This window comes from Triturus cristatus, chromosome 9 (assembly GCF_964204655.1).
Source record: "Triturus cristatus chromosome 9, aTriCri1.1, whole genome shotgun sequence".
Lineage (NCBI taxonomy): Eukaryota > Metazoa > Chordata > Amphibia > Caudata > Salamandridae > Triturus > Triturus cristatus.
Window position 1 is genome coordinate 840895275 of NC_140592.1, and position 26224 is coordinate 840921498.

At 47.8% G+C, this 26224-nt stretch overlaps 1 long non-coding RNA gene and 1 pseudogene across 2 annotated transcripts in view; one reads left to right on the top strand and one right to left on the bottom strand.

Annotated features, from left to right (window-relative positions):
* LOC146798923 (uncharacterized) overlaps positions 1-26224 on the top strand; it is a 357197-nt gene that overhangs the window by 227678 nt on the left and 103295 nt on the right. The window lies entirely within an intron of this gene.
* Positions 13088-14676, bottom strand: LOC146798925 (zinc finger protein 862-like; annotated as a pseudogene).

Here is a 26224-nt window from a genome sequence, read left to right on the forward strand (position 1 = left end):
GCCCCAGGTGGCAGCGGGCCACTCCCACCTTGCCCCTCAAAGTTGTTTAGAGCCTGCGAGGCTCAGGGGGCCACAAGTGTGACATATTAGAGCCCAGGAGAGGCTCCAACCCCCCCCCGCCATATTTGTTTAACAAGGCACAGTGGTGCCACAGCATCTCTCCAGTTGCCCAGCACTTAGTGGGCAACTGCAACGTTTAGGTTGTGGCCTCGGTGTTCTGGCTTGCGCAGCCTGCGCCGGCGCGCCCTGACTTTTCTGGACGCAGGGCGTCCTTGCCCCTACTAGGCCAGTTGGCCCAGGGACTGCCACAGTAGTGGCTAATGTGAGTTTTGGCGCCATTGTACCTTTTCTGCACCTCTGAATGTGTTTATGCGTCATGTGCTGTGTTTTACACCTCTGAATGTTATGCATCATGTGTTTAAGTGCTTAGACCCCTACAGGTATTGTGATACTTAGGTGGTTGTTTTCTCCTAGCACAGGTGGTGCTAGTGAGGTCCTGATTCCCTGCGCAATATTGTCCTAAGGTGGTTAGGGTTGCGTAGGTGGTACTTACCTGATACCAGTAGCTACTGGTTGGGTGCTACCTGTTCTATTTTAGTGCTACAGTGATTGTAAGTGCTATGGTCTAAAGTATTATTCCTATGTTCTAAGAGTGCTAATTCCTGACAGTGGTCCATGTGGCCCTGTCCCCTGTACATATAATCCCTTGTAAATTCTGCCCGTGCCTGTTGGCACATTGTAGAGTGTGTGTTCTTATCTAATGTGTTGTGGTATAATACAAAGGTTATTTTTATATAATACCTTGTGTGGAGTTTCCTTTGTGGTGGGCCTTGGGTGTTGTTGCTGGGTGCGCGCGCAAACGCTTTACACATCGCCTCAGGGATAAGCCTGACTGCTCGTGCCAAGCTACCAAGGGGGTGAGCAGGGGTTATCTTTGGCGTGTAACTCCCCAGCCCTGACTAGAGTGGTGGTTTCTGTCTGGCTTTGGCGCAAGCCCTAGCCAACCAGAAATCCCATTTCTAACATTGGTGATCAGCGGTGGGATTTGGACTTGCGTTTGCGCTGTACCGCAGCAGCAACTGGCCGCACTACAAAACTCTGCATTTAGATAAATCACATGGTATAGGGATTATTGTTTTAAAATTGTTTTTAATTGTCATTTCTTTGGAAATGTGTTTTTGTGCACTGTGAGTTAGGTGTCCCTAGCTCGGGAGGGTAGATCATCCCCCTTAGTGCATTGTGTTTCTGGATTCACCAGAGGGTGGGATCCAGTGGTGGCAGCGTAATAGTGTCCTGTACATTTGTCCCCCGCCCTGCGCCCAGAGTTGGTACCTGTGTCACGTGGTGGTCAGGTTGAGGAATCAGGGGTGGTAGAAACTGCCTTACCAGTCCGAGGGGAGGGTTGTGTGTGGATGAGTGGTGAGTGGCACTAGGCAAGTGAGTGTGAGTTCTCTGGGTTAGAGAGCTTGCTGAATCTTTTTGTGAATTGTGTGCTCCTGTTAGGCTCAGACCCCTAGGTTCCCTGTGTGATCTTTTCTCTAGAAACGTCTGCCAGAATGGAGCCTGCTTGTGATCCCTATGAGCTAGCTTGGCGCCAGAGGCAGGAGTTAGAAAGGTCCTGTACAGGGAGAGAGTCCAACACTCTGTACGAACTTCAGGACCACCTGGTCCTATGGCAAAAGGGTGCATGGGATCTTGAGCACAGTATGGAAAGGGCCCGGGCCTCACACCTGGAGGGTGGTGGGTCTGTGGGGAGCCCTGAAGAGTCAGAAGAGGAGGTAGAGGATGACAATACCTGGACGCCAGTAGAGAGTGAAGACCCCATAGGTAGGGAGTCCCTTGCTGGGTCCAGCGTAGGAGGCAGCGCCTCATCCCTTTCCCTGTCCCCAGAGGAGTGGGAAGATAGGAGGAAAGAAAGGGAGCACCAGCTGACGTTAGAAAAGCTCAGGTTGCAGCATGCCCAGGCTATGGCGCAGCTGGAGGTCAAAAGACAGATGGCGGAGGCTGAGAGGGCCTTTGCCAGAGAGAAACTAGCTCTGGAGGGTAGGTTATCCCCTGAGCGCAGTTGTGGTTTTCTGGACTCCCCAGGGAGGGTTGAGTCCAGTGGTAGCAGCCAGATAGATTCCAGTGTAGGAAATCCCAGTCTGGTACCTGTTCCCCAGGAGGAGGAGTTAAGGTTGAAATTCAGGGGCAGTAGGAAGCTGTCTCACCAGACTTGGGACACGTTTGTGGGTAAATGTGAGGATGCACTGGATGATTGGTTAAGTGTAAACACGAAACGGGATTTTGATGGACTGTATGCTCTGGTTATCAAAGAACAGCTATGCAGTAGTTTTTATCCCGGGTTGCGCCAACACCTGTTGGGATGTGATGCCTTGGATCCTTGGACCCTGGCAAGAAAAGCAGACCGTTGGGAAGGGGTCCCAAGTTCTGATGAGGAATGGGAGAGTGATTCCAACAGTAGTGGTTCAGAGATCCTCCAGCCCAGCGTGGTGGAGGAGGCTCAGTGTAGCCCAGCTAGGTCCCAGGATAGCGAGGAGGGTGTAGGGGCTCACTGCCTGGCTCAGTGGAGCAGGAGTGAGGGGGTGACCGAGGGTCCCCAGACGCCCGAAACCCTGCCTCAGGACTTGGATGGTTTCATGAGGGAACACCAAGTTGGGGACCTAGGCTGTCCTGTTAGTCCACTTGAGGAAGATCTCTTAGTGAGTGGAGGACCTGGAGCGCCTGTAAACAGGGCTCCTGTGGTTCTAGTGTCTGGCAGTACCGCTCCGGTAGGGAGGGTACAGGAGTCCAGTGTGAGGACTGATTGGGGGATGAGTTCCCCAGTGGAAGAGCCTGTGGGTCAGGGACTACCCAGTTGGGCTAGGATCTCGTGTAGTGACCAGGGTGGCACCACTTCTGTTCTGGGGGATCTCCGCGCACTGTCAGGTGGACAGGGGACGGGAGATCAGCGCCAGACAGACAGTCGCTTGACGTATGTGTCCTTTGATAGCCTCAGGGGGATGGAGTGGAAATCCCCAGAAGTCCTGGAGTGCCAGGCAATTATTCCACCAAAGGTTCTAGGCCGGAGGTTGGAAGGCCAGGTTCGGGATCAGCCTGACCTGAAGGGTGGGACGTCTGTAACCAGCGTCCCGACCAGTTCTTCTTCCAGAGGTACCGCCCCAGTTGGTAGGGAGCAGGGCTCTGGAAGGGGGTGCAGAGGGTGGGAGAGCCCACCTCTGCCCCCGGTACAACCTGAGGGGTTAAACCCTGGGTTGGAATGGCGTTCTAGGTGTACCCCTCGCCAGAGGAGGAGGAACCCTAGGAGAAGAGGTAGGGGGAGGAGAGCTTTCCCTGAGACTCCTGGTCCGCCTGAGGGTGTAGACCCTAGGCTGGAGAACCAGTGGCAGTCTAGTCCTGTCTTTCAGAGAGGAAGAGTGGAGAATGGCCGCTATGTGCCAGGGGTTACTACCCCCCACTCTGTGGTTAGGCAAAGACCAGTGGCACCTGGGTGGCCTAGGGCCTGGTCTTGGCCGCGGACAGCTTGGGAGTACCAGTGGGGTAGCCCAGTTGGTCCAGACAGTGGTGTTAAAAAGAATTCCATGGGTTCACCGTGGCGTAGAACCGGAGGGTGTCCATGCAGTTGCGGGCCCGCGTCCGTGTTCTATCGCCCCAAGCAGGGAAGTCCATCACGGTGGTGATTGGTCTGCCCTGCGTTTTGGCTGGAAGGGGGTTGTGTTGGACTTGGCCCTTCTGGCAGGTTCACCCCTGGACTTTTTGGCTTTTTATTGGTGACTTGGTATGGTGATTGTTTGGTCTCTGCGCACTTTCCCTGTGTCCCAGGGTAAAGTGCGTGCGTGCTCTGAGTGCATGTGGTGAGATAGGCCTGCCCTCCCATAGGAATGCATGGGGAATGTATGTGTCCCTAGTAGTTCCTGATGCGTGGGGTGTGCAGGCCCGAGTTTGGTATGTGCGGACTCGTGGGAGTGAATGCTGCGCGATGATGTGTGCGGCGTGCATGTACCTAGTGTGGAAGTGCCACTTCTAGAGGTGGGCACTTCTGTGTGCAGTGTGTCTGTCGCGTGATTGGCTGGTCATGTCATGTGACGGGCTAGGGATTCCCCAGTGTCAGGATGAGTCACCCAGTGGTGAATGGGGAGATCAGCAGCTAGATGGGTGGGAGGAGTCCACCTGGGTCCTGAATAGGACAGGGTTTTCCAAACACAATGCTGGCCCCGCCCCCTGTGGTGCGACTGACGACCCTAGCCCTTCTAGTGAATAGAGTGAGGGGCTGAGCACATCAAGGGTGCTCCCCAACCAGCTGCGACTGGTTTTCCCCCTCACCCTGAACTCAGAACAAAGGGTTTGCCTGTATAAAAATGGGGCTGTGTCCCCACAGAAACTGTTCTTTGCCAGGATCCTGCCTGAGGGGGGCTGCTGCTGCTGCTGGACCAGAGGACCGCCACCTGGACTACCTCCCTGCCTGGAGGCCCAGTGAGCTGGCTCTGGGTCCAGCCTTGCCCCCCACCCCTGCCCTGCTGCATGCAGGGGAAAACTCTGCTGGACTTTGCTACTGGCACCCTTAACGCGCTGGGAGCGCTTTATTTGGATCTCTAAGCGCCTGGAAGCGCTGAACTGGCCTTGAGCGCTGGGAGCGCCCTCCCTTGCTTTCCTTAGCGCTTGGAGCGCGCTATTTCGAAAAGCCGGTGCCCACCCGGCGTGTGCCCCGTTCTCTGCAAATCCTAAAGTCCCCTGGCAGGTGCCCACCCTGCCAGGGACATTGCCGCAATATCGAGTGCCCACCTCGATTTATTGGATTAGAATAGCGCCGGTGCACACCCGGCATTTGCCCCGTGAATCGCCCTCCGGCGCCCGACCAGGAAGTCAGGCGGGCCGGGGGCGGGCCTCCGGGACAACCGGAAAAGGAAGTAGGAGGGCGGGAGCCTACCCCGCCTCCTACCGAAGCATCGCGGCTGGTTTTGGGGGCCCCGGAGCAGGCAGGAGCCTACCCTGCGCCCGGTGCCCTTGCCCGGAGGAGAAGCGTCCTACCCAGGCGGGAGCCCACCCCGCACTGGGACGAGCTGCCGTCGTGTCCGGGACCGGTAGGCTCCGCATTTGCTGAAGATCTCCGGCCCCGGGAAGAGAAGGGACGACGCTGCGGAGAGCCGGTGAGTGGGGGCGTTCCCGCCGGTCTCTCCTCGGTCCCCCACGAGCGGAGATTGAGCCAGAGCCCGGTTGAGGCTCTGACATCGGGGGCAGTGTCCGTGAGCCCCCGAGAGGCTCCAACGTGGGCAGAGCGTTGTTGGGAGCGCGAGGTCGCTCCAAAGTGGGGCCCATTGTTGTTTAGAGCCTGCGAGGCTCAGGGGGCATTTCTCCAACGTTGGGGGCATTTCTTTTGGGATTGAGTGGCCCCAGGTGGCAGCGGGCCACTCCCACCTTGCCCCTCAAAGTTGTTTAGAGCCTGCGAGGCTCAGGGGGCCACAAGTGTGACATATTAGAGCCCAGGAGAGGCTCCAACCCCCCCCGCCATATTTGTTTAACAAGGCACAGTGGTGCCACAGCATCTCTCCAGTTGCCCAGCACTTAGTGGGCAACTGCAACGTTTAGGTTGTGGCCTCGGTGTTCTGGCTTGCGCAGCCTGCGCCGGCGCGCCCTGACTTTTCTGGACGCAGGGCGTCCTTGCCCCTACTAGGCCAGTTGGCCCAGGGACTGCCACAGTAGTGGCTAATGTGAGTTTTGGCGCCATTGTACCTTTTCTGCACCTCTGAATGTGTTTATGCGTCATGTGCTGTGTTTTACACCTCTGAATGTTATGCATCATGTGTTTATGTGCTTAGACCCCTACAGGTATTGTGATACTTAGGTGGTTGTTTTCTCCTAGCACAGGTGGTGCTAGTGAGGTCCTGATTCCCTGCGCAATATTGTCCTAAGGTGGTTAGGGTTGCGTAGGTGGTACTTACCTGATACCAGTAGCTACTGGTTGGGTGCTACCTGTTCTATTTTAGTGCTACAGTGATTGTAAGTGCTATGGTCTAAAGTATTATTCCTATGTTCTAAGAGTGCTAATTCCTGACAGTGGTCCATGTGGCCCTGTCCCCTGTACATATAACCCCTTGTAAATTCTGCCCGTGCCTGTTGGCACATTGTAGAGTGTGTGTTCTTATCTAATGTGTTGTGGTATAATACAAAGGTTATTTTTATATAATACCTTGTGTGGAGTTTCCTTTGTGGTGGGCCTTGGGTGTTGTTGCTGGGTGCGCGCGCAAACGCTTTACACATCGCCTCAGGGATAAGCCTGACTGCTCGTGCCAAGCTACCAAGGGGGTGAGCAGGGGTTATCTTTGGCGTGTAACTCCCCAGCCCTGACTAGAGTGGTGGTTTCTGTCTGGCTTTGGCGCAAGCCCTAGCCAACCAGAAATCCCATTTCTAACAATACCGAAGAAAGATTGTGACGAGCTCCGACCCTGCATTGACTATCGAGCGATAAACAGTATCACCGTAAAAAATAGGTATCCCCTACCATTGATACCCGTTCTTCTGGACCAACTTAAAGGAGCCCGTTACTTCACGAAATTAGACCTCAGAGGAGCATATCATCTGGTACGGGTCAAAAGCGGGGATGAGTGGAAGACCGCATTCCGGACTAAATTTGGACTTTTTGAGTACCGAGTGATGCCCTTTGGGCTATGCAACGCCCCTGCGGCATTCCAATACTTCATGGATGAAGTACTAAGGGGGTTGCTTGACACTACCTGCGTAGTGTATATAGACGATATCCTCATCTATTCTTCCTGTCCCCAAGAACATGTCAAGCACGTCAAAGAGGTCCTAAGTAGACTCCAACAACATAATCTATATGCAAAACTGGAGAAGTGTCTCTTCAATGTCCAGGAGGTAGCATTTTTGGGATACATAATCACCGCTCAGGGATTTCAGATGGAAACCGGAAAGATCGAGGCAATCACTCATTGGAAAACCCCGCAACATGTGAAATCCATCCAGAGTTTCTTAGGTTTCGCAAACTATTATAGGAGGTTTATCAAGGACTTTTCAAAGATAATACATCCCATCTCCTCTCTATTAAGAAAAGGCGTTCCGTTTGTGTGGGGAGAAGAAGCCGAAAGTGCCTTCCAGTTGTTAAAATCCAAATTTACACGAGCTCCCATCCTTCGACATCCGGACACCCACCTCCCTTTTATAGTGGAAACAGATGCCTCACAGTACACCTTGGGAGGAGTACTGTCACAAAGACATCCAACAACAGGACAAATACACCCCGTGGCATACTTCTCCAAGAAACTTACACCCAGTGAAATAAATTACTCAGTAACTGATAAAGAACTGCTGGCCATAAAAAGGGCATGCGAAGAATGGAGACACTATCTTATGGGAGCCCAACATACTGTTGAGATTTACACGGATCATCGCAATCTCCTGTTTCTAAAAACGGCTAAGGCCCTTACACCGCGCCAATTACGATGGACCCTTTTCTTCGCAGAATACGACTTCGTTATCAAGTACCGCCCGGGACCCCAGAATGGGAAAGCTGATGCACTCTCCCGAAGTCTGACCGCAGAAGAGGAACCACCGACAGACAGTCCGTTTATTCTTGAAGAAACGGTGTTTCATGACAAATCCATAGCTCTCATAACCTCACGAGACTTCGTGGCAGAAGTCAAGACCGCCACAGAAGGGATGGACGTGCAAACCTGGCTAGATGAGGACCCTGACCATAGAACCTTGGAGAATGGGTTGGCATACCATTTCCAAGCATTGTACGTGCCCCTCCCTGACCTGCAAGCCCAAGTCCTGAGATGGGCCCACGATTCTTTCTTAGGAGGGCACTTGGGGATTCACAAAACGACGGCCTGCGTCGAACGTTCGTTCTGGTGGCCATCAGTGAAAGAAGACGTCCGTAACTACGTAACAAGTTGTAGTGTATGTGCACAAGGGAAAGCTAAACACTCCAAACCCACAGGACTACTCAGGCCAATACCTATCCCTCCTAGACCTTGGCATACAGTGTCCATGGATTTTATAGTAGAGATGCCCCCCTATCAGGAATACACAACAATCCTGGTAATAGTGGATCACTTAACGAAAATGGGTCACTTTATACCAGTGAAAGGGCTTCCCTCATCCACAGAACTAGCCCAGCTAGTCTTACAACACGTAGTGAGAGCCCATGGAATACCCAGTGTTTTTATTACGGACCGGGGAACACAGTTCACCTCCCACTTCTGGAAGGCCTTATGCAAGGCAATGGGGATCGACGCTCGCCTATCATCCAGCTACCACCCACAAACGGATGGAAAAACCGAAAGACTGAACCAGACGTTGGAGCAGTACCTACGGTGCTTTGCTATCCAGAACACCACGGATTGGGTCACGTTGTTGTGGATGGCAGAGTTCGTCTATAATAACGCGGACCATGCTACCTTGGGATGCTCCCCCTTCTTTTGTCTAAACGGACACCATCCTAACATGCTTCCTTTTGAGTGGCCTGTAGAAACTAAACTTCCAAGCATACAGGAGCATCATGCTCATCTTAGGGCGGTCCTATTGGATGCAAAACAACACCTGATGACAGCCCAGGCAGCACAAAAAAGGTACGCTGATGAGAAAAGAACCAAAGAACCCGATTATCAGGTTGGAGACAAAGTATGGCTAGCCACAAAACATTTACACCTCAAGGGGACGGGAAAATTGAAACCCAGGTACATCGGTCCCTACAGTATCGAGAGGATTATCAACCCCGTCACCATGAAGCTGACCTTACCCCCAGCATGGCGCATACACCCCGTATTCCACGTATCCCTGCTCCAACCATGCCCAGCGTACATGAGATTACCTGATCGGCCCCTTCCCATAGATGTAGAAGGTCAGGAGGAATATGAGGTCCAGCAACTGTTAGATTCTAGACTGGTCAGGGGAAGGGTTCAGTACTTAGTTGAATGGAAAGGGTATGGAGTGGAAGATAGAACCTGGGAACCATTGCAAAATCTCCACTGCCCCGAACTCTTGGACCTCTTTCATAGGAACAATCCGGGGAAGCCCGGCCAACCGCCGAGACGACGGTCCTTACGGGGGGGCTCTGTGACGGTCATCGGCTGTAGCAGACAAGGGCCTGGCCGCACACACCCCCGCAAGCCCTCAGGCAGCTGTGGGAAACGAGGTAGGCAGTCCGAGACCCGAAGGGACTACAACTCCGAGGAGGCAACGGGGCAGGACTTACATAACCTCAGCTCACGAGGGGGAACGGCCTACCCTATATAAGCACCGCCTCAGTGAGGAGACGGTGCTTGACAATCCTTCATGGAAGCCGACGGCGAGGGAACACTTCCAGTTCCCCTCGCGTATCCTGAATCCTGTAAACCCGTCAAGCTGGAAACTCGCGGACGCTTGCCTTCCCGCTTGGAGTTTCCGTCCCGTTAAACCTGCCGGGCGCCCTCGCGCGCCATCCCTGACCCAGAGGAACCCGAGACCACAGATTTGGAGCTCCGAGGGCGGACGCTTTCCTTCCCGCCTCGGAGTGAGTCTTCTGCCTTAAGAGCGGACGCTTTCCTACCCGCCGGACACCGTGGTGCGCCGTTCCTGACTCCGCGGATCCTGTGACTATACTGAGGAGCTCCGAGCGCGGACGCTTTCCTTCCCGCCTTGGAGTGAGTATGGTACCTTGAGGGCGGACGCTTTCCTACCCGCCTCAAGGTCGAAGATACGAGACCACGCCGTGACAGGTAACAAGTATCTCGTCACCCTGAAATATTATACTTTATTCTCGCAGGGAATCTTTTCCGAACCGCTGTCTGTGAGATTAACAGGCAGGCGGATTAACGTACAGATACTATTGTTTATGACTTGTATCCTAAGCAAGGGGGTGAACACAGTACCAAGGAAGGTACATCGACTCCTACCTAAACCTGTGAGTACCGGAAGGGTTAAGCGTGGGAGGAGCGGGGGTTGTAGAGTGCAATACCGCTAACACTGATAGATGAACTAACCTCTGTCATTTGTCAATTGTGCAGGACGTTGTTAGGAGGTGCCTATACTGCTGCATTCCCCTGCTCGAGAGCAAGACCCTCAGCGCTACCACCTTAGTGCTTTCACTTCCCTGTTCTCGTGGGTGCTCTTTCCCAGAGTTGTGTCCATTACACTGTGGGGAAGTGTGCCCTGGAGAATAGGGGGGCCTTTCTGCTTGAAGTCGTCCCCGCTGGCTGCTGAGTAAGGTTAGTGGCTTGTTCTTCTCTATCTTGTGCCACTGACATCCCCGACAGGTATACCTAAGACGCGAATATTATTCCTCCGGATGCGCGCCTCTAAGTCCTCGTTCTTAGCTGCGATTATTTTCAGGAGCTTGTCTAACTGCGCCGTCGTACCCTGCACCTGAGTAGTGCCGTCTTCAACTTCGGAGATTCTGTGCTCTGCCTCCGTTATGTGCGTTTCATGACTTTCCAATTTGCGCGCTATGGTGTCAATTTGCGACGTTAATGTGTCAATTTTTTCCGCCATGGTTGCGAAACCCTGCCGCACCTCAGAGAGGACCGACGCCACTGCAACCCCAGTAGTGTCCTGCGACCCCATCGGCGGTGTATCCAACTCAGCAGCTTCCGCCTGTTGCTGCCGCACGTGCTTTTTGGCTTCAAAAGATAACTTCGGTTGGCGCGTATCCCCCTTCCCCATTTCAGCGTTGACGCCCACCGCTGTAGGGGTAAAGCGGTCTGGCGTAGGCCGAAACCCCCCCCCCCCCGGTGCAGGGGACAGATCACCACCAGACCCCTCCTCTCCAAGCACAGCACAGAAGTCACAGGTGCCAGTAGTGTGCACTCCCACCGGCAACCAAGGAGTAGAGAGACCCGTTAGCCCCTCAGTGTTAACGTAGGGCACTTTGCGCTTCTGCGCACCGGACACCTCTTGGAAGCAATCAATCATAAAAATCTCAGGCGAGAACGACGGCGAATTAAGCTGCCACTGTCCGCGCGGGTGCCCCCACCAATCCCAATAGGTATGCAATATTCCAACCAGAGCGTAGTGACCAACATGCCACAGTCAGGGCACTCCAGACGATATTCCCCCACACACAGTGGCATCCAGGCTACCCCAGCAATGTAAAGAAATACACTCAGTTCTTGCCCTTAAATGACCGCCTACAGGCCCCCGCCGCCGCCCAGGGCCATTTCCGCGATGTGGTGCCCAACACCGAAGCCTCCTCCACTGGTGCAGTCCCCCGCCGAGCTCTCCACCGCTTACCGGCAGTCAGGGCGCCCGCACTGCTCTCGTCTCCGTGAGGGCCTCAAGAGCTCCGGGGGCAGCGCTCCCCGCATGTACCGTCCGCTCGCCGCCCCTCCGATCCACAGCCACAAATCCTTCCTCCCCTGGACGCTGAGGGGCAAATAGACAACAGGGCCCCGCTTTCGCCACCACTGCGCACCAGGGGCCGACCTGCCTCGTGGGCGCCACGGCAGTCGCGTGAGCTCCGCCGCCCAGTCGCGAGCTCCAGCGCCGCACACGCTCCGGCCGGTCATTGCGCAGCTCGAACGCCAGGCACCTCCAAGCAGCATAAATCCAACCAGGACGGTCGTCCAGCTGCACGCTGTAATCGGACCTCGGAAGCCCAGAAGAGAGGAACGAATGTCTGCCAGGAACCAGGATAAATAAAGGATTTTTAGCACTGAACTGCGGGAGCCTCACTCAGTGACGGCCATTCCGCTGGCGTGCCACCTAACACCCCCATCAAGTATAACTTTTTTCTCAATCTTTCAGGTAGATACCGTGCATTTTTCTTTCTGCTTGGCACTTGAGAGACATTATTCATCACTTATGGGTTTGTTTTTTAACACAGATAGGGGCAGGGCTCGACAAATCTAAAAAATCTTACTTGACCTGCAGTTCGAGTGAGTAGACTTTTGTACTCGACCTAACATCAATACACTCGACCCACAGATTGATCGCATATGAATTTTTTTCAAAACATTTGCAGCGCCAACAACTCAAGAAAACGTTGGCCAACCAAATTAACAGCAAATTTTATTAATTTATCACCCAGTACCTAAGATGTGTGTATCAAAGTGCCGTGGTGAACGTTTCTGCGAACATACATGGCAAAAAATACCCCATAAACTTTAACATGTCACTGAAATAACATCCATGACAACATATCAGGCACTTACTTGTTAGTGAAGATGCTGATGCTCTGAGCTAAGGGTTGCGTTCTTCATATGCAACACTGCCTTCTGTCCTTGCTATTCTGTCTTGAAATCACTTTGTGCAACAGGACCAATGTACTTGTATCAATCGAGGTTGAAACAGACTGAGCCATCGGTATTTATGGCCAGAGATCAAGTGCTTGTTCTTTCAAATAATAGGGACAGTTTTGCATATTCATGGACCTGGAAGGCTGTGTCAATGTGAATGTCATTGTCCTGTGTTTCCTCTCAGTGAAAGCACTACTGTTCGGGATGAAAGTGTCAACTTTTGAGCTGTCCACTTGTATTTGCATTAGCCCTCCGTCAGCTTTGAGGCAGAAAGTAGCTCATTTTGTAATCAGTTTGTGCTGCCAAGTCCTCAAAGTTTCTTTTAGATTGCTGTAGCTGTGGCAGTGCTTAATTTGTATTAAAAAAAAGTGCCAGGGCCTTTGTCAGGAGTCCATTGGCTTGGCAGTTCGGGCTGGACTGTTCCCATGAGGGACAGGGGTCAAGACTGATTTGCATATAGCCAGTCCTGAACTGGGGTGGCGAACAGTGAGCTAAAGAACGATGATGGATTCAACCCAGGTCTGTGACTGGGGGTGAGTGTCTCCAAAGTAGACAAACAGCTGCTCCACCATGGCAAATTGTAAGAAATATGGTCAAGACTGATTTGCATTATAGCCAGTCCTGAACTGGGGTGGCGAACAGTGAGCTAAAGAACGATGATGGATTCAACCCAGGTCTGTGACTGGGGGTGAGTGTCTCCAAAGTAGACAAACAGCTGTTCCACCATGGAAAATTGTCAGAAGTATCATTGACAGACACCAAACAGTGAATGGTAAAACACAACGCACCAGCATTTACTAACTTTTTAAGGAAAATGGGGCTGATTTGAACATAGAGAGTCAGTAGCAATAATAAACTCAGTCGCTATCTTCTGACTCAGTAACAGTCTTGTTTTGACAAGGATGTTTGTGGCCCATAATATGTCTTGTTCCTGGATTTGCTGAAAGCCAATGCAAAACGGCTGGGTTTGGATCAAAAGTGTCTAACTCCGGCCCATCTACTTGGATTCGCATTAAAGCAGACATGGTGTCACTTTTAAGGGACGTACGGAGCTAATTTTTATTCGGTTCATGCTGCTAAACCCTCGTTCACATATTGCTGTCATTGGACTGATGGAAAGCATGATTTCTAAAATTGGAAGGACATGTTTAACTTCTTCTGGGCGTTTTTTCAATAGCTGAGTGAAGAGGGATACAGGCTTATGCGACGTCATCCGATGAAAGACGTACAGTTTAAAATCTAGCCACTCTCCAGGGGCAGACTGAATTTCTTCATCAGTAAGTACCTTTTTGTAGCATGTAACAAGGTCCTCAAATTCTTGATCCCCAAAACCTCTAATCTTTTCAACAGAGTCTGGCCACAAAGTAAAATCAAAAATGTTAAACAAAGAATGCGGCTTGCCTGAGATGTGCTTCAAAAACCTGTCACTTATAAAAGAAAGAGCATTCTCTATTAACTCAGTAGTGTCTTCCTTGACATTAGTTTCATTAGAGCTGTCTTTTCTAGCAGGCTTTGCCTGTGTTAGTAACTGGACCCCTGCAAAATTTCCATCTTTAAAAAGCAATTGAAATTGTGTTAGTGCTTTTCCTGGCTTTGTTTTCAGCTGTATTAGCTGCTGTTGAAGCACCTCAATCTTTCTTGCAACTTCAGAAATAAGACTGTCTTCCTGTTGAAATGCCTTAGACACTTGCTGAAGCAGCTCTGTGAAGTCTATCATGAAGTGCAAGAAATAAAGAAACTTCTCTGATTTCATGTCATGAAGCAATCCTTTGGCTTTGTTTGCATATTCATCACTACCAGTAGCAAGGTGCTCAAGATGAAGTACTGTAGATTCCCAGTTTGTCTTAAGCGCTGTTACTGCCCTGTGCTGACTTGCTACCCATCTGATTTGCTGCAAGCCACCAAAATGTTTTAACTGCTCTTACAGATTATCAGCTATCTCTTTAAGTTCCCTTCTCCGCTTAGGTGAATAATAATATAGTTTGAAACATCCTTTGAGCACCTCTTCAAATTTGGATATGTATGAACTTTTTCTTTTAACATCACACACAGCAAGCTCTAGATTGTGAGCTACACAGTGCACAACTGCAATGTGATCGCAATTGTCCCATCCTTGATGTTTGGAGACTTCGTCCAGTAGCTGCTTCACAGCACCAGATTTACTACCGAGGTTCACAGCAGCTCCATCTGTTTTCAGACCAATGCATTTCTGGCTCAGAATATCAAGAGATATGCCCATGCTTTCCAGGCCAACTATTAAAGCATTTTTCACTCCGGATGCAGTGGAGTTTTTCATGCTGACAATGTCACACAGATGGGTAACAAGGGTGCCTTCACAAACGAATCGTACATAAATCAGTTCCTGTTCCTGAATTCCTTTGATAGTTGACCCATCTGACAGAACACTGAGGAACCTAGCATTTTCTATCTGGGATCGAATTTTCATTTTTAGGGTCTCTGCAATTGCTATTACAAAGTTACGGCATGCATGATCATTCGTATAATTTTCGAAATTCCAGTCAGAATTGTTCTTTTTCTGCAGTGTGCAGAGTTTTGGAAACTTAATAAAAGCCTCACCTTCTTTTGCAAGATAATAGGCTGTATTAAATAAAATGTGTAAGTGCCCGATATTTTTTTCATGCATTTTTGTGATCGATTTGGCTATGCAGGTCTCCTGTGGGTTTTTAATTGCAGCTTCATGTAATATGCATTTTTCATGTGATTTGCTCTTGTTGTGCCATTCCAACGTCTCCCTTTTGAATTTTTCTGTCACACCAACATATAGGGAAGACTTAGTATCTGCGAGATGAGGACATTTCCTGCAAACTCCACAATACAAAACTTGAGATGTTTTAAAACTGGTCTCGACTAGGACAGCTCCATTACTTTCCTTTTCTTCAATCACTGCCCACTTGAAATCTTCAAGCCATTTCTGTTGTACAACTCTCTGTCTTTTTGTTTGATCATACTCCCTTTGCTTTTGGTGTATTTCTTCTAATGACTTCCTTTTCCCAACTGCTGAACTCTCTCCTGCATTATTCAGTGGCGTTTTAGCTCCAGTGGGTTTTCCCAACCACAACCTGATGTCTGCCATTGCAGCTGCACTCTCTGCCTGTTGCCTGCCTTGTCCTCACTAGATAGCCAGCACTGCTTCTGTCCGCTCTGAGCTAGAATCAAAAACAATAACTGTAACTAATTTAAAATAACATGAAGTCTGTGTACAAACTACTAGGCTTAACATTTGCTTTCCATAATTAATTTAAAGATCATGGCTCCAATTACTTAATACTGCATGATCAGATCTGTAAAAGCACCCCAATTTGGAATGCGCTCTAAGCCATAATAATCAATATTACTGAACGATGTGCAACACAACCAGTGCTTTCAACTGAAATAACTCACTATCGGGACTAACTGGTCTGCTCTTGAGAAGTGCTGGTTCTAATATGTATTGCAGATGGGGGCAGGGTTATACCTGTAATTTCAGTAAAGTTAAAAGGTCTTGCCTAACGGTTTAACTAAAGTCAGAACTGAAAAGAAATCCACTCAGCTTAAACTTATGTCTTAGCGCTCGCATCAAAAAACACACCAACAGTACTGGCTCCCTCCACTGAGAATGAGTAACTTAAAGTCAGATCCCCGAGACAGGACTGTGACGCTTGACATTTTTTATATTGCTACCCTTCTTAATGAATAAATGCGAAACGGGTGTGCAAACCCTAAGCAAGGCAAAAGTTCTCAGTACAATTTTAAGATGGTAGGCAATAGGTCTCGCCTTTGGGACCATATAAGTGTTTTACCAATGCAAAAGTTGATGTTGTTGCACCAAGGATATTGTGCTGCATAAATACTATAAGGTCCCAAAGGCGAGACTATGCTTGTTTAGGGGGGCAGGTTACAGTATATTTGTTGGCCAGTGGGCAATGCAAGTGAGCAAGCTCAAACTACCCGGGGGTCACTCATCTCTGCAAGAAAAACAGTAAAATAAAGGGGCCAAATTGTGCATTTGCAGCCCTTTATGTCAGCGAAACGATCAAAAACTAATTTCTAAACATCTGCAGCTACTCATAATAGAGTTGCTTTGTGCAAGCTCACTCCTCTCAGTTAGTAGTATGGAAATTTCCCAGCCCTCATAACAAAACTCACTCTCAGACTGCCGAATTTACTTGCACAAATACTGCATTTGCTCCTCAGTGATGCAGGTGCGCTTGTGCCATTATAACAGTTTGCTCTCATATGGGACAACTTTCATTTTGGCACTGGACTACTAGGACACACCAGTTGTTCCGAATTCCCAAGACAGGATTTCCGCTACACAAATAAACTTACTATTAAGGTGGACTTACATCACAGCAATGCACCAACAACAAGACTAACAAAAGAAAAGGAGGCAAGGTCAATTTACCCACCACAGACACATGGGCTCACCAGCACGCCAGCTGCAACACTGCTTAAGCCAGTTAAAACGTCTCCGGTCAGGCACACTTACTGTCACATATTAGAAAATCCTGCTACCAGGTCTCTCTGATCTGGACACAACCTTAATCATGCCAAAAAGTACTCCTGGCATAGGCACTGACAAAACCAATAGTCTAGTTTTAATGTGACATTGGGGTCTGCCCTGTAGATTCTAGCAGCTGAGGCTGTTCCCTGCAATTGCGCCATCTTTTTATGGAAATAACTCCGATAGTAAAGCTCACTCCCCCCTCCCAGGGCCTAACTCTGGGCCTAAACGTACATTTTGGGGGGAAACTGGAGGTGTCGTAATTAGCGGTCACACAATCTTCACAATCCGCACCTAGGTGATGAGTGTCACTGTACTAATAAGTGCACATTCAGACATTAATTACTACAAAAGGTGCAATTCGAGTTTATTACCACAGTGCACAAGAACTGTCAGGAAAAAAACACTTTACTGGTTCACAGATTGCATATAACAAAAAAATTAAATAAGAAATGACTAATAGTCACAAAGTCTCTTCACTGGGTTTTTAACGTATTGCATACATTTAAACACTTGCATCCTCGTTTGGTTAAATTTTTATTGAAACAAGTAAATCTCATGGTGTGAAACACATATGCAGACGCACAGACTATAATGAGCTATTTATTACCAACATAATGAATTATATTACCTTCCTGTCACTTTGCAAAAAAGTACGCCTCCAGCAATTAGGCCCCTGCACCCCTGGGACCAAGCATTTGCTCCCATGCTTCAAATCTATTCCATGCAATGTGTACCGGTCGCTACATACGAGGCGGTAGATTGGGGCATCAGGGACTTTTCAGTAATTCAAACACAGGAAAGTTATCTGCCCCTCTTTCCACCCCACATTTCATTTGCCTTAGTGAGCTGGGTCTAAGCTACATTAATCTGACAACATTCAAATCTTCCCCAGGCAGCGTCATTAACTTAGGGCAGATTACAGCCCCTCTTCCTACCATTGTCTGCCTACATTTTTTTCGGAGTATTTGCGCGAACTTGTCCCGAAGGTATCAGAGCACTTTACACGAACACCAGTTGCGTTACATGAGGATGCATTCATTTTTGATAGGCACATGATGGAGATGAAATGATCTGCCCAGAATCACAGGATGTTGCACGCATTCATTGAGATCGGGTGTTTAAAGAATGACTGTAAAAGTACTTCAGCAGCGCGAAAGAGAAAGATAAATTGTGGTGTCTGTACTTCACTAACTGTTAATTTCACGGTGATCGGTTGTACACATTGCTATGTGGCTGTAAGATCATCAGACGTGACCAAAAGAGCAGTGCCTAGTAGTAACTTTAATACACCTTTTAGTACGTTTGTTGTTGAACACCTGCAAATTAAAGATCTACAACGTTGAAGCCCTTGCACCAAAACCTTTTATGGTTAAATATATATTTTTTTAAATTATAATCTACCTCCGTCTCGCAAGAAATTACCAGAAATCTCCATTTATGTCCTATGGCATGGTGAGGGGCAGTTTACTGTTGTCATGAGACTTAAAGGAGCTGGGGCATATGTTGTAAGGGAGTCCATATGGAAGTCGTATATTTGGGGTTGAGTGGACACCGATTCCGAGTAGATTGGTAGGGGACGGGGTATGTACCCAAGTAATAAGACCAGCTGAAGGGCAACGATGACCTGATTGATACAGGTAAACAAGAGTACGTACTGGCAAGAGTGGTCTCTGATGCTAGACAGCAAAGATGTAGAGAGGGATTGTTATCAATATGTTTTAGCATACGTTTAGGTAATGGAACGCAGCCTGCAGTTTATAACTTCAACGGGGGGCCTTTTATAGGCATAGACGACTCAGTGCTGTGTACAAATTCAAAATTTGGATCGATGTACAATAAATTACAATAAATAGTAGGCTGCACCTCTGTACAGCTTGTGCGCGCTTAAAAATACCCGTCTGATCATGTGCCCCATGTCTTTTCTTAGGATAACGGGAGGATGCCTTCGCTGTCTGTTAAGTAAACAACTTAATGGAAAAAAATGCAACTCCCCTCTCCTAGACGGCAAGCCAAATCGCCCTGCACTCCCGACTCCACTGAAGAGAGCGTGTGGTGGCGTGCTGCGTCACTGCTGCACTTTAAGCAGCACAGCGCGGGGGCAGGCCAAAATGATGTCTTGGGCCGTCATTGGTAGCGCTTTTCGCGCGCTACACGATTGACGGCCCTGGGACCCACACAACGATAGGCAGCGCACCCCACCACCACCACTATGTTAGGTGGTGCTTGCACCCTGCTGCCGCCTATAGCCTTCACCGCACACCGCACCGGTGCGTGCTGCCCCCTAGAGCCTTTCACCTGCTACTGCAGTGGCGGCAGATAGCACTCGCCAGGCCGGTCAAGTAGGCCTGAAAACTGGCTCGCCCTTCACGAAAATCACTCGCATTTGCGAGCGGTCGAGTACATTTTTCGAGCCCTGCATAGGGGTGTGTCTTTGCACTTTTGTACTCAGACTTTTTTCTTTGAGATTAAAATGTTAGCTCTACTTTTTCTTTTCACTATTGTTTTTACATCATTAGGATCATTACATTTTAAAAACAGTTTTCTTCTCCTTTGAGTCTTTTTTCCACTGAATATTAATTTCCTCCTTCTTTGATTTCTTTCGTTTTGGTTGCAAACTTGCAACTTGATTCGATAAGATTGATATTTGGACTGATATTCTCACTGTTGTGTTTTTTGTAATATGGATTGTGGTCCTAAAATATAAGTTTTTCAAACTTACAGCCTTGAAAAAGTCGTCAATACGACAAAATGCGTGTCGGCTGCCCTAATATTGGATTTCCTTCAAATTGAACACTCAAAGAAACTATAAAAGTTTTGAACATTTACATTTATTCGGAATTCTCATTCAGGCCCTAAATCACAACAGAGGATTAGTACAGCAAAGTCTTAAAATAAAGTCTTACCATTAGATCTATAGCAGTCAAATAAGAACTAGGTGTCACGCAAAAAAAAAACATTTTAAAGAAGAAGCAAGTCAAGTACCGTTGCCTTTAGACCCTATAAGTACAGATACTTTTGCCTTGCCGCTTATTTTACTTAATCAACATTTACTGCATTTTTAGATAAACCAATAACATTTCCGGATGACAAAAGTAAAGCAGCTTAACTTGTTTTATTTAAGTGGATATGCAACATAGAAGTGCCCCTTTTTTGGAGAATGTATCTGGTGTATAATTGTTTTGCCTTTTTTTAGCAATTGTGGAAGTTGTTTGCTAGAATCACATCCCATTTTTAGGTCTCTCATAGACAGCGCATGCGCTGTCTCTTTGAGACATGTTGTTTATAGTTAGTGGCTACAGCCCACCCATAGGCTTACCATTGGTTGGCTTCAGCATGGGTCGCATTTTTTTCTTTTCTATTTGGCATTCCATTTGTGCGTCATTTCATCTCTCCTTTCCTGGAGCATGGACTAAGAACTTGTGTCCTTCCACGTCTTCTGTGTTTTTGGAGCTAGTTTTTTCTTTGTTTCTCCATATTATTGCTTGTGGTTTAAGGTACTCCAGTATCCCCATTCATGTGGCTTAATTTCCCTCCCAACCCTCTTCCCCCGTCGTTACTTCTTCCCTCTCACCTCATCACTGTTTCCTCTTAGCCCCCACCCGCCCCTGTCCGATCTCCCTCCCTCCCCCCGCCCAGCCCTGCCGAGTACCTCGCATTAGAGTAACGATTTCAGTGTGGTGGTCAGCATCACCGCACTGAAATGCAGTATCACGCATTATATATGAAGCACTGGAGGCTGCTATAATGCACCATACTGTAGCAGCAGTGAGACTTATGAGCCACATGATTAATAATAGGTAGGTCTTTCCGCTCCTGCTGCAGTGCGAGCAGATGGGCCGTGGCAGCAGTTTTTAGGTATCGCCTAGCGTTGCAGCACGAATGCGCCGCCATCGCTTTGCGAGACATGCAGTATATACTGTAGTGTGGAAGCTTCGTGGAATCTCCACCCACTCTCTGCCCATTGGCTTTTGTCTTAAATGCTGCCTTCCGATTGGTTTGAGGCTTTTTAGTCCCTCCTCATTCATAATTTGTATCCTTCCACGGCTATTGGCCCCTTTACTCCTGACACTATTTTCTTTTAGGTCTCGCCTAGCGTTGCAGCGCGAATGCGCTGCCATCGCTTTGCGAGACATGCAGTATATACTGTAGTATGGAAGCTTCGTGGAAGCTCCGCCCATTGGCTTTTGTCTTAAATGCTGCCTTCCGATTGGTTTGAGGCTTGTTAGTCCCTCCTCATTCATCATTTGTATCCTTCCACGGCTATTGGCCCCTTTACTCCTAACACTATTTTCTTCCCTGTCTCCCCACCCCACCCCACCGCCCCCTACCTCAGTCTATGACTTCTCGCCCTCCCCCGCCCCCCTCCCCCCACTCCCATTCATGTTTTCTTCCCTGCCGGCACTTCCGTTTTCATCTTTATTATTGCCACCTTGAAATATGCAAGTTCAAGATGCGTGCTGTACAAAAACTTCTCGTGTTTAATGAACTAGATTTTAATGTTACTCTAAATATAATAAGACTCTAGGCAACTTTCGGGGTATGCATGGCAACTGACGCCTCTTAGTTCACAAATGGCATTGTTGTCGGGCGGGAGGAGCGGCAGTGTTTTAACTCATGCTTAAAACGAGCACTTTTAATAAATTCCTCTCAATTCAGTGCTATGATCTTCTGTACTGAGGTGACGCGCTAAAGAAATGCACTTTTTTGAATTTTGAACGTGTAGTTAAATACCTGCTCATCGAGTATCTCATTGGTTGATCATTCCATGGCACTACCAAAATTACATTTGGACACATTTGCTCAACTGTAAAACACTCCCTTCTATGGGTCATTTAACAACTCGGGGCTTTGGGGTTAGGTAACCTACTTTGGATGCTGTGTAAAAGAGTTAAATACAAAAATGAATGCAATGAAACTAAGCAACCAGTACTGTCTAAAACACTGTGAAAACTGACACGCATTCTGGCATTTTGTTTAGTTAATGTCAATTTTCTCATAGATGCAAGTAAAGTACTCTTAATACCTTAATGAAATCTGCACACTTTTAACTAATAGCACCGGGCGACCTTTGACAACTAGCCAATGAATACATTTTCATGTACCCCCGAAGCCCCCCTGCCCCCCGCCCCCTTGGCAAACTTCATTGCCTCCCAGTGTTTGGGGGATAACCAAGACACAGGAGAGTGAGTCAAATAGTCTAGAAAATGAAAGAGAAGCCAGATTCGGATTCACATGCTCTGATCCAGATCGCGTTGGTTAGTCTGTAAGCATTACTTTTATTAATGAGTTTAGCATTGGTAAAGCACCACGGTGTGCATGTGTGGCGACACTTCACCCATGAGGTACGTGCCAAGCAATTGTTGACACAATCCACACTTTGCGTCTTTTTCAATATATTTATTACGAAGTGCAGGACCTTTCCAAGGGTTTTGCACACTACATACATTCACTCCAAAAATAAAACGTGTAGGTAAAAATCATTGCCATTTACAATGTCAATAGCTCTAACTCACAAATGCGAGAACTATTTGCATAGTGTTTCAGCTATCAAGCACTGGATGCTGCTATAATGCACCATACTGTAGCAGCAGTGAGACTTGTGAGTCACATGATTAATAATAGGTAGGTCCTTCCGCTCCTGCTGCAGTGCGAGCAGACGGGCCGTGGCAGCAGTTTTTACATTTTTTACTGCTGCTGAACAGTGCAGTGCTGTGCAAATGGCAGTTTCTACTCTTGACCCACCACCGTGACCGTTGGCTCCTCTCTGCCCGTTGTGAACCTGGGCCGCCACAGTAGGGCCCGATCCCAGCCAGTGGCTGATGCAGTGTGTGTACAGCTGAGAGCTCTGGGGCCCGGCTGAACCAGAATTGCTGTGCGGAGTTCAGGTGGTCCACGGAGTCAATGCGGCTACGCGGCTTGCCAATTGCCGCCGTGGCTCAGGCTCACTCGCTGGCTGCCGAATTAAGTAAGTGTGCCTGACTCAGAGTCTGGCGTATAGCAGTTGGTAACTTGCTAAGGATGCTCAAATTTGCTTCATTCTGAGCTGCCTGCCGTGGCCCTATATGATTCCCTCCTCTTCATTGCTTGATCTTTGCTCGTAACAAAGTGTAACTCATAGTCATTAAAATGTCACTTACAATTTCTCTGAATTTATGAAAATGTCACACATGGCAATCTGAAACCTTGACAGCTATGCCCGCCCTCGTGTCTGTTTCTTCTCCCCATCCACCCGTCTTTATTGCCTTTCCCTACCTTTTTGTTTTGCCTACCTATTCTTGTTTTATAACAGGATGCACAAAGCTGTTGATGAGATGTTACCGATACGCTATCTCTATTGGAGGATCGGGGAGAGGCAGGCTGTTTGCTTACGAACCGAGGCCACAGTGTATAATGCTGTACTGATTTATGACCCAGAAGGAGAAACAAGCTAAGCTCCACTTTCTTTATCAATCAATGAGTCCATCTCACGCAGCAACAAACGTGCCTGCCCCCTTGTGCAAACTTTCTATGTTATGAGGAGGTGGCAGTTTGCAGCAGCGTGCCATAGAGAGTTGCAATCACTCGTGAACTGAGGGCTAGTTCTTACGGGCACATGGCCATCCTCTCACAGAATGCTATCAACATACACTTAACACTGCGCTGTGCATGTTAGGTTGAATTACCACTCCAGTCCCCAACTCTCTCCCCTTTTCTGACTGCTGGAAATGGAAAAGTCATCTCCCATTACTTAGTGCCAGAACTGTTGCAAAGCATGGTTGTGGAAGCAAGGCAGCAAGCTGACAAGAGCTGTGTGGTGGAAGGTACAGCCACTCCAGAGCCAGACTGGCTGTAGCGGGCACAGGGCGGTTTTCCAGTGGGCCGGAAGGGTGGGGGCTGGTTTTGGACCCTTGGGGCCTGTTTTGCATCAGGGCTGCAATATTGGCCCCATGAACAAAAGTGGGAGTGGTGCTTCTCTCACTTGCACCCCTCACCCGCGAGCCGATTGCCAGGGCTGGTTGCTGTTCTCATTCTGTCCGTGAACCTCTCCCAGAACCTTTCACTTTTAGCAACCCCCTAATTTAACATGCGTATGAAGTTACTCTATTGTGTGTCAGTTAAAAGAACTCCCCCCCCCCCTGTCAAAATATCTCATTTTTAATTAGCCCACATACTAATATACATGTGCATTTTAGGGCTCACAGCTAAAGACATGTTTCCCTTTCCATTCGGAGGGGTGTCTGGCTTTCCATTCTACCTTTCCAAGACTAAAAGCAACTTAATTCGGCATGAAAAGCGAATTTAGAACAAACTGGAAAATTAAGTGGTATTTTGATTATATGACCATCTAGCAATGCATTTAGATTGCAAAATCTCGTTGTTAGAAAGAAAATAATAAGAGAAGGAGCATATGGAAACTTATATTGTTTTTCTTGTTTCCTACAGCATTTTATGATAGGAATACTCTTTTTTTATTTTCCATCCCTACCCCAAACATAAGTTGGACGTCTATCCTTCCTTGTAGAAAGCATGGCACTTGGCACTTTATCTGAACCCTTTGCATTTACATTTCTCCATTTTCTAAGAAAGTGCTTGGTCGACTCGTGAGCCACAAGCCTTGTCTGTGTCTGGTGGTGCTGGTGGATATTTTATCAGAAAATCTCGTGTTTTCAGCAGTGACCAGGGAAGAGAGGGGTCATCGCTGGGAGATCCCCCGGATGCCTTAAAGTGCGAGACTTGCTAAAACGTTCATCCATCCACTGATTGTTAAAAAATGAAAGGGATGCACCATAAAGTATATTTCTCACTGCCACTAGACTGACCCTGAAACTGTTGGCTTTCTTCTCTGAGAGTAAGCCACCAGCCTCACTCTTACTCAGGCCCTACTAAACTGTAAAATGACAAACCATACCATACAATAATAGACATACCATACCATACTCTATAATGACAAACCATACTATACCATGACAGGCATATTATATATACACACCATAACATACTATTTAATGCCATACCATGCTATTTAATAACAGGCCATACCATCCAAATGTTATTATATAATCATACTATAATATTATATGATAATCCTTTTGGACAACCTTTGTACAACATTGCTAAAAAAAAGGCAAAGCCAAAAAATAGATCTCGCTTTGGTGAAACCTATTAGCTTTGCCAATGCTTGTTTAAATAGTGAGTTGTTGAACTTTACACAGGGCCATCATGATTTGTTTTTATATATATTTTTTAACATTAAAATTCTATTAGTTTTAGTCATTGAAAATATAGAAAAAGCAGACGTGCAGCAAATTTAAGGACAAAGCGTGGGATTTGGGGGCATATGTATCAACCGATTTTGTATTCGCAAACGCTGCGAATCGCAAAAAACCAGCGTTTGCGAATACAAAATCGCAAAAGGAGATGTATGAGGCATTTCAGCCTCGCAATCTTAAGGAATCGCTAAATTTGCGATTTCTTAAGTTTGCGTAAGCATTTAAGAAATCGCAAATTGCGATTTCTTAAATGCAATGTAACACGCACCCAAGTTGTGCGATTTCTCCTTAAGAAATCGCAAATTACCACCAACTTCAAGTTGGTGGTAAATTGCGATTTCTTTGAAATATGCACGTTTTTGCATATTTCAAAGTGCCATGTGGTGCACATACATGCCCTTAGGGCATGTATGTGCGCCATATGTGCACAGATGCTGATTTCAGGGGTGCATCAGGGTGTCATCATGACACCCTTGCACCTTTGAAATTATTCTCAATTTGCGATTAGCAAATAGCGAATCGCAAATTGAGAAGGACTTCCCATTCATTGCTATGGGCCTCCTGGCCCATAGGAATGAATGGGAAGGTATTCCTTAATTGCGATTTCGCAATTTGCTAATTGCAATTAAGGAATTTTAAGAAATCGCAAATATTTTGCAATTTTTTAAATACATCCCGTTTTGCAATTCTCAAATAGCGATTCCCAAAAAATCGCTATTTGAGAATCGCAAATGGAGATGTTGATACATATGCCCCTTAAAGAAGTGCCATAGCGCAATCACATATTTTTTTTTACATTTGAAGTGATCGATCCATACCCCAGCCATATGGTGTTTCAAGGTGTATACAAAGAAAAAGATAAGCAATTTTTAGCATTTTACAACTCTGCCCTCCCCCACCCCCAAGTCCGTTACATTTTCAAATAGAGTAGACAAAATGTCAAATCAAGGTGCTGTTCTGCTCCTGGTGTCGCCTATTCTTAAAGATGTATTTGGGGAGGTGCCCCTCACTAGCTCATCCCAGTGAATAATTTGTGAGTAAACCACCATCTCTAGCTACTCCCTGGAGACGATGTACCCATGAACCGTGAGTTTTCTAAGATATGAACTCTCTAAACGGGTTCAGGACCTTCAGCCTAGGTGGGTATACCAAGGTAGACGTTCCCTCAGTAACATAGGACAACAGTGAGCCCCACTGTTGGAAATACTCCACTCCCACACCGGAAAGGGTTGGTGGTA